This window comes from Metopolophium dirhodum, chromosome 1 (genome assembly GCF_019925205.1).
Source record: "Metopolophium dirhodum isolate CAU chromosome 1, ASM1992520v1, whole genome shotgun sequence".
NCBI lineage: Eukaryota > Metazoa > Arthropoda > Insecta > Hemiptera > Aphididae > Metopolophium > Metopolophium dirhodum.
This window is the reverse complement of record NC_083560.1, coordinates 159,074,709-159,082,208: the sequence shown is the minus strand read 5'-3', so window position 1 is coordinate 159,082,208 and position 7,500 is coordinate 159,074,709. Positions and strand designations below refer to the sequence as shown.

The window sequence follows — 7,500 nt, the reverse complement described above, 5'->3', positions numbered from 1 at the left end:
CCATAGGTGCCGCGACACAAAAGTGCGCGGCGGGATTCGGCGATGGGCTTTTCCCTGTTCGCTCGCCGCTACTAAGGGAATCACGGTTGTTTTCTTTTCCTCCGCTTATTAATATGCTTAAATCCGGCGGGTAGTCCCGCCTGATCTGAGGTCGGAACGTATCGGTTTTTTTTTTTTTTTAAATTACACGGCAGCCTGCGGTCCGCGCTCCGCCCGTACGGTGACCGTCCGCGTCCGCGTCTCGGAAGCCGGAGAGGTCCGTGGACTCTCAGCCGACCCGGCCGCGCTCTCGCGCGGCGGGCGGACGGGGACGTGCCGTTTGACGACGCGAGAACCCGTGACTGTTTGCCGTCACAACTTGGGCGGACGACCGGAGGCGGCCGCGCGAGCGCGGTTTTCCACGGTCGAACCGCCAATCTCGCACCACCGGAGCGGCCGACGGGCGGGCGGACAGTCCCCGGGAGGACTGCCGCCGCCGTCGGACGCCTGCCGGCGGCGCATCGGTCTGGCCGAGTATCCGGTATACGACCCTCAGACAGGCGTGGCCCGGGACCCGCGGGTCACCGAGGCCGCAATGTGCGTTCGACTGGTCGATGTTCGTATAACCTGCGGATTACACGACGACGCGCAGATAGCTGCGGTCTTCATCGATCCACGAGCCAAGTGATCCGCTGTTCGGGGTCGGGTGTTTTTTTTTGTCGACGAAACTTCTACCGGCCACGCGCCGTGCGCGGACGCACGGCGGGGCCCGTATGGTCTTTCGACGTTAACCATCTTTCGGTCGACGCTCGGTCGGGGGTCGCGGCGCGCGGGCGGTCGGCGAGCTAGTCGCGAGCGCACGCGGCCACGGGGTCGGATTAGGCGCGCGCGAGACCGGCAAGTGCTGCCGGTACCGCGGGCCCGTCTCTAATGATCCTTCCGCAGGTTCACCTACGGAAACCTTGTTACGACTTTTACTTCCTCTAAACGGCCGATTTCGGTCATCTTCGCGATCGCGCGACGACCCAGCCCCCGAGGGGGCCGAATAACGCGCGTCCACTCCGAAGACCTCAATGCGACCGTTCAATCGGTAGTAGCGACGGGCGGTGTGTACAAAGGGCAGGGACGTAATCAACGCGAGCTGATGACTCGCGCTTACTGGGAATTCCTCGTTCACGTGGAAAAATTGCAAGCCACGATCCCTAAGCACGAAGGAGGTTCAGCGGGTTACCCGGAAGCCTGTCGGCCCAGGAATGTTAACACACGCTGATTCCTTCAGTGTAGCGCGCGTGCGGCCCAGAACATCTAAGGGCATCACAGACCTGTTATCGCTCAGTCTCGTGCGGCTATTTTCGTCCGCCGCCTGTCCCTCTAAGAAGAGTTTAAGCTCCTGGGAGCCGGCGGTAGCCCTAGTAACGTATCGTGATCCGCCGGCGACGGCCGCGAACACGGCGCGCTTCACCACGGAGCCCGACGCACGACGGACGCGCGCCGACCGGAGGTTGCCCCCCGGCCGACACACGCCCGCCGCACGCCGGGACGCGGATGGCGCGGCCGCGCTCGACGACCGCCGTGGACGACGGGCGAACGCGTTCGGGGATACCGGGCCGAGCCGACGGGTACGCGAACACGGACGGCCGAAACCGCCCGCGCCGCGCACACGCCGACCCGGGGTTACCCGCCTAGTTAGCAGGACAGAGTCTCGTTCGTTATCGGAATTAACCAGACAGATCGCTCCACCAACTAAGAACGGCCATGCACCACCACCCACCGAATCAAGAAAGAGCTCTCAATCTGTCAATCTTTCCGGTGTCCGGGCCTGGTGAGGTTTCCCGTGTTGAGTCAAATTAAGCCGCAGGCTCCACTCCTGGTGGTGCCCTTCCGTCAATTCCTTTAAGTTTCAACTTTGCAATCATACTTCCCCCGGAACCGAAAAGCTTCGGTTTCCCGGAAGCTGCCCGCCGGGTCGTTAATGAAACGCCGGCGGATCGCTAGCTGGCATCGTTTACAGTTAGAACTAGGGCGGTATCTGATCGCCTTCGAACCTCTAACTTTCGTTCTTGATCATACGAGAACGTACTTGGCAAATGCTTTCGCGTCAGTTCGTCTCGAGACGATCCAAGAATTTCACCTCTAACGTCTCGGTACGAATGCCCCCGCCCGTCTCTGTTGATCATTACCTCCGGTCCCGAAAACCGGCCCGGCGGGACGCGCGGGCGACTGGCGCCCGCGGCCCGGCGGCCCGCGCACGGAAACGCCCCGGAGGGCGATTTCGCGCGCCCGCGAAGGGCGGAGATGCGCGGGACCGAGGTCTTGTTCCATTATTCCATGCGACCAGTATTCAGGGCCTTTTGACGAGACGGCCGTGAAGCCGCCCCGCCAGATTTGAGCCTGCTTTGAGCACTCTAATTTGTTCAAAGTAAACGTGTCGGCCCGCCGACGGCAATCGGTGAAGATCACCGCGCAGCAAGATTGGAGTAGGCGGCCGCCGTCGTCGAACCCCGACGGCCGCGCGACGCGTGGCCGCGCGGCGCGCCGGAAGCCCGAGACACGTGTCCGCCTGCCGACAATACGTCCGGCCGACGTGCCGGTAACTAACACCCCGAGACGGCTGACGAGCGCGACGACGACCGCGCCGACGGGACACGTGGTCCCGCGACACGGCCGGCCGCGACACGACGGACCGCCAGGGTGGTCCGGCACCGCCCAGACACAGATCCGACTACGAGCTTTTTAACCGCAACAACTTTAATATACGCTATTGGAGCTGGAATTACCGCGGCTGCTGGCACCAGACTTGCCCTCCAATTGATCCTCGTTTAAAGGTTTTAAAGTGTTCTCATTCCGATTACGGGGCCTCGGATGAGTCCCGTATCGTTATTTTTCGTCACTACCTCCCCGTTCCGGGAGTGGGTAATTTGCGCGCCTGCTGCCTTCCTTGGATGTGGTAGCCGTTTCTCAGGCTCCCTCTCCGGAATCGAACCCTGATTCCCCGTTACCCGTTACCACCACGGTAGGCATGGAACCTACCGTCGACAGTTGATAAGGCAGACATTTGAAAGATGCGTCGCCGGTACGGAGACCGTGCGATCAGCTCGAAGTTATTCAGAGTCACCAGGTCTTTGCGCGGGCCGCGATCGGGACGCGCACGAAGCGCGCCGCGACGGGCCGGTTTTGATCTAATAAAAGCGTTCCTCCCGCGAGCGACGCCCGAGGGCGCCGCGACGGTCGGAACTCTGTCGGCATGTATTAGCTCTAGAATTACCACAGTTATCCAAGTAACTTGGGTACGATCTAAGGAACCACAACTGATTTAATGAGCCTTTCGCGGTTTCACCTTAATGCGGCTTGCACTGAGACATGCATGGCTTAATCTTTGAGACAAGCATATGACTACTGGCAGGATCAACCAGGGATCTCGGTTTTACAACAACTGCGTCCCGTGACGGATCCCCGCGGCGACGCCGACCAAGGGGCGACGACGACGCGGACACTCGTCTCGGGACGCGTGCGTCCGAGCGCCGGTCCGCCCGTGGGCAAGCCGACGCCGAGGAAGGTCGAAACGACCGTGACCGGTATACGGTCACGGCGCACGACCGACCGCGGTTCGAGTGGGATACGTGCGCGGACGGGCGCCCGTAAACCGCGCGCTTCGGTCGACGCGAGCGCCGCACTGAGCACCCGCAGAACGCGGGGCGACTGCGGCGGCGGTCGCGTGCGGAAGACCGAACACACGCGGAGAGCGAGCGCTCGCCCGACGCGACGTGACCCGTGCGTTGACGAGAGTCGGGGTTAGCGCGTACGCCGTCCGTTTTCAGCGGACGGAGAATTACCGCGCTAGCGCCTCTCGCCAGGTTTATAACGGCCCCCAGCCGAGATCGTGGGGGAAGCCGGGACGCGACGCGAAGTCCGTCGTCCCGGGGCTTCGCCCCGGCGACCGCCGGGCACGGCGACGATGGCCGGCCGCGGCGGGAATGTTTTGGCGTCGAGAGCTCGTAACTTGCGGAACGGTAACGGGAGTCGTCATCGATTTTTGAAAAAAACGATTTGCGCGTCGGAGGCCCACCGGAAGGCGGGCCTGCGACGCCGGTTGAGTTTTGCCACTCGGCGTGCGAGATGGGTCGGTCGCCGAAACTTGGACGGATACCATCGAAGGGCACCGGATTGCTGACCATTCCGAAGACTGGGGCAGACCGGTGCGCGGCGATGGACGCGTCGGCTTCGGCGTCGCCCGTGGCTTTGCTGTCGTACGTGATTGGCGATCGGACGCCGGCGGAACGCCGACGACCGAGTCGCTCACAAATTTACAAAATCTCGAGTTTCACAATGTGCGACGGGGGTGTTCACGCGTAGTGGTACACCCGGGTCGAAGGAACTTCGCCATCACCGTGCGTAGCGGTTAGGCGAGAATCGAAAATCCGTCAATCACCGTGCGTAGCGGTTAGGCGAAAATCACAAAATCCGTGCGTAGCGGTACGGCCGCGGATAAAGGATTACCGATTTAATTGTCGCGGACACCGGTGTCCTATAGTACTCGGAACGTACGACGTGAACACGTCTCGGGTACGTCGAGATCGAACCAACGGTTAACGAGTTATTGCACACGGAAAAACTACGTTCGAAAAGTTGAATTCGAAATCGTGTCGACGGACATCGCCGGGGCTGCCGTCATGTGCACCACCCCGGCACCGACGAATAACCGAGGACGTCGAGTGAAAAAAAAAAATCGAATTTTCACACACGGTGGTCCGTGCGACGGGACGGTACGGCGGGCGCGCAGCTCGGCGACGGTAATCACCCCTGTAACGTCGCGGTCAGCGCAGAAATTCTACGCGGTAAAGGTTTTCGGCAAAGGGGGATATCCCTGGACAACGACTCTGCGGTCTGCCCGTGATGAACGGTACGGTCGATGTCACCGGCAAACCGTGAAAACGGTTGACCGAGACCCCGCCGTCGGAATACAGTCAATCACAGTGCGTAGCGGTTAAGCGAAAATCAAATATCGGTCTATCTCCGTGCGTAGCGGTACGGCCGCGGATAAAGGATTACCGATTTAAATGTCGCGGACACCGGTGTCCTATAGTACTCGGAACGTACGACGTGAACACGTCTCGGGTACGTCGAGATCGAACCAACGGTTAACGAGTTATTGCACACGGAAAAACTACGTTCGAAAAGTTGAATTCGAAATCGTGTCGACGGACATCGCCGGGGCTGCCGTCATGTGCACCACCCCGGGACCGCCGAATAACCGCGAACGTCGAGTGAAAAAAAAAAATCGAATTTTCACACGCGGTGGTTCGGATCCGGTCACGGGGACGCCGCCGCGCACCAAGGGCGACTCCGCGCCTCGCCCGTCGATGAAAAATATTTCCGCGTACGGCACTCCGAGTCCGCGGGACGTAATAATTCTTTACGTTAGTCCACCTCGCACCCGTCGAACGCCGACCAGACAAAAATCGGCAATCGATGAAGGGCACAGTGTCCACGGATCCGGTCACGGGGACGCCGCCGCGCACCAAGGGCGACTCCGCGCCTCGCCCGTCGATGAAAAATATTTCCGCGTACGGCACTCCGAGTCCGCGGGACGTGCTCGCCGAATGCCCGCACCGAATAATACCGGTAAACCACATCCACTTGCCGTATTAATATTTTACGTTAGTCCACCTCGCACCCGTCGAACGCCGACCAGACAAAAATCGGCAATCGATGAAGGGCACAGTGTCCACGGATCCGGTCACGGGGACGCCGCCGCGCACCAAGGGCGACTCCGCGCCTCGCCCGTCGAAGAAAAATTTTTCCGCGTTCGGCACACCGAGTCCGCGGGACGTAATAATTCTTTACGTTAGTCCACCTCGCACCCGTCGAACGCCGACCAGACAAAAATCGGCAATCGATGAAGGGCACAGTGTCCACGGATCCGGTCACGGGGACGCCGCCGCGCACCAAGGGCGACTCCGCGCCTCGCCCGTCGATGAAAAATATTTCCGCGTACGGCACTCCGAGTCCGCGGGACGTAATAATTCTTTACGTTAGTCCACCTCGCACCCGTCGAACGCCGACCAGACAAAAATCGGCAATCGATGAAGGGCACAGTGTCCACGGATCCGGTCACGGGGACGCCGCCGCGCACCAAGGGCGACTCCGCGCCTCGCCCGTCGATGAAAAATATTTCCGCGTACGGCACTCCGAGTCCGCGGGACGTGCTCGCCGAATGCCCGCACCGAATAATACCGGTAAACCACATCCACTTGCCGTATTAATATTTTACGTTAGTCCACCTCGCACCCGTCGAACGCCGACCAGACAAAAATCGGCAATCGATGAAGGGCACAGTGTCCACGGATCCGGTCACGGGGACGCCGCCGCGCACCAAGGGCGACTCCGCGCCTCGCCCGTCGATGAAAAATTTTTCCGCGTTCGGCACACCGAGTCCGCGGGACGTAATAATTCTTTACGTTAGTCCACCTCGCACCCGTCGAACGCCGACCAGACAAAAATCGGCAATCGATGAAGGGCACAGTGTCCACGGATCCGGTCACGGGGACGCCGCCGCGCACCAAGGGCGACTCCGCGCCTCGCCCGTCGATGAAAAATATTTCCGCGTACGGCACTCCGAGTCCGCGGGACGTAATAATTCTTTACGTTAGTCCACCTCGCACCCGTCGAACGCCGACCAGACAAAAATCGGCAATCGATGAAGGGCACAGTGTCCACGGATCCGGTCACGGGGACGCCGCCGCGCACCAAGGGCGACTCCGCGCCTCGCCCGTCGATGAAAAATATTTCCGCGTACGGCACTCCGAGTCCGCGGGACGTGCTCGCCGAATGCCCGCACCGAATAATACCGGTAAACCACATCCACTTGCCGTATTAATATTTTACGTTAGTCCACCTCGCACCCGTCGAACGCCGACCAGACAAAAATCGGCAATCGATGAAGGGCACAGTGTCCACGGATCCGGTCACGGGGACGCCGCCGCGCACCAAGGGCGACTCCGCGCCTCGCCCGTCGAAGAAAAATTTTTCCGCGTTCGGCACACCGAGTCCGCGGGACGTAATAATTCTTTACGTTAGTCCACCTCGCACCCGTCGAACGCCGACCAGACAAAAATCGGCAATCGATGAAGGGCACAGTGTCCACGGATCCGGTCACGGGGACGCCGCCGCGCACCAAGGGCGACTCCGCGCCTCGCCCGTCGATGAAAAATATTTCCGCGTACGGCACTCCGAGTCCGCGGGACGTAATAATTCTTTACGTTAGTCCACCTCGCACCCGTCGAACGCCGACCAGACAAAAATCGGCAATCGATGAAGGGCACAGTGTCCACGGATCCGGTCACGGGGACGCCGCCGCGCACCAAGGGCGACTCCGCGCCTCGCCCGTCGATGAAAAATATTTCCGCGTACGGCACTCCGAGTCCGCGGGACGTGCTCGCCGAATGCCCGCACCGAATAATACCGGTAAACCACATCCACTTGCCGTATTAATATTTTACGTTAGTCCACCTCGCACCCGTC

General features: G+C 60.6%; 2 non-coding genes across 2 annotated transcripts in view; both read right to left on the bottom strand.

The window, feature by feature from the left end:
• The window catches only part of LOC132937687 (large subunit ribosomal RNA), a 4,195-nt gene extending 4,041 nt beyond the window's left edge, over positions 1 to 154 (bottom strand). Inside the window, exon 1 of the ribosomal RNA XR_009663783.1 lies at positions 1 to 154. This exon is cut by the window's left edge and continues 4,041 nt beyond it. This is a non-coding gene — a ribosomal RNA (large subunit ribosomal RNA).
• A 371-nt stretch (positions 155 to 525) lies between these two features.
• On the bottom strand, positions 526 to 683 carry LOC132937593 (5.8S ribosomal RNA). Its single transcript, XR_009663716.1, has one exon. It is a non-coding gene; the product is annotated as a 5.8S ribosomal RNA (ribosomal RNA).
• Positions 684 to 7,500: the final 6,817 nt, after the last annotated feature.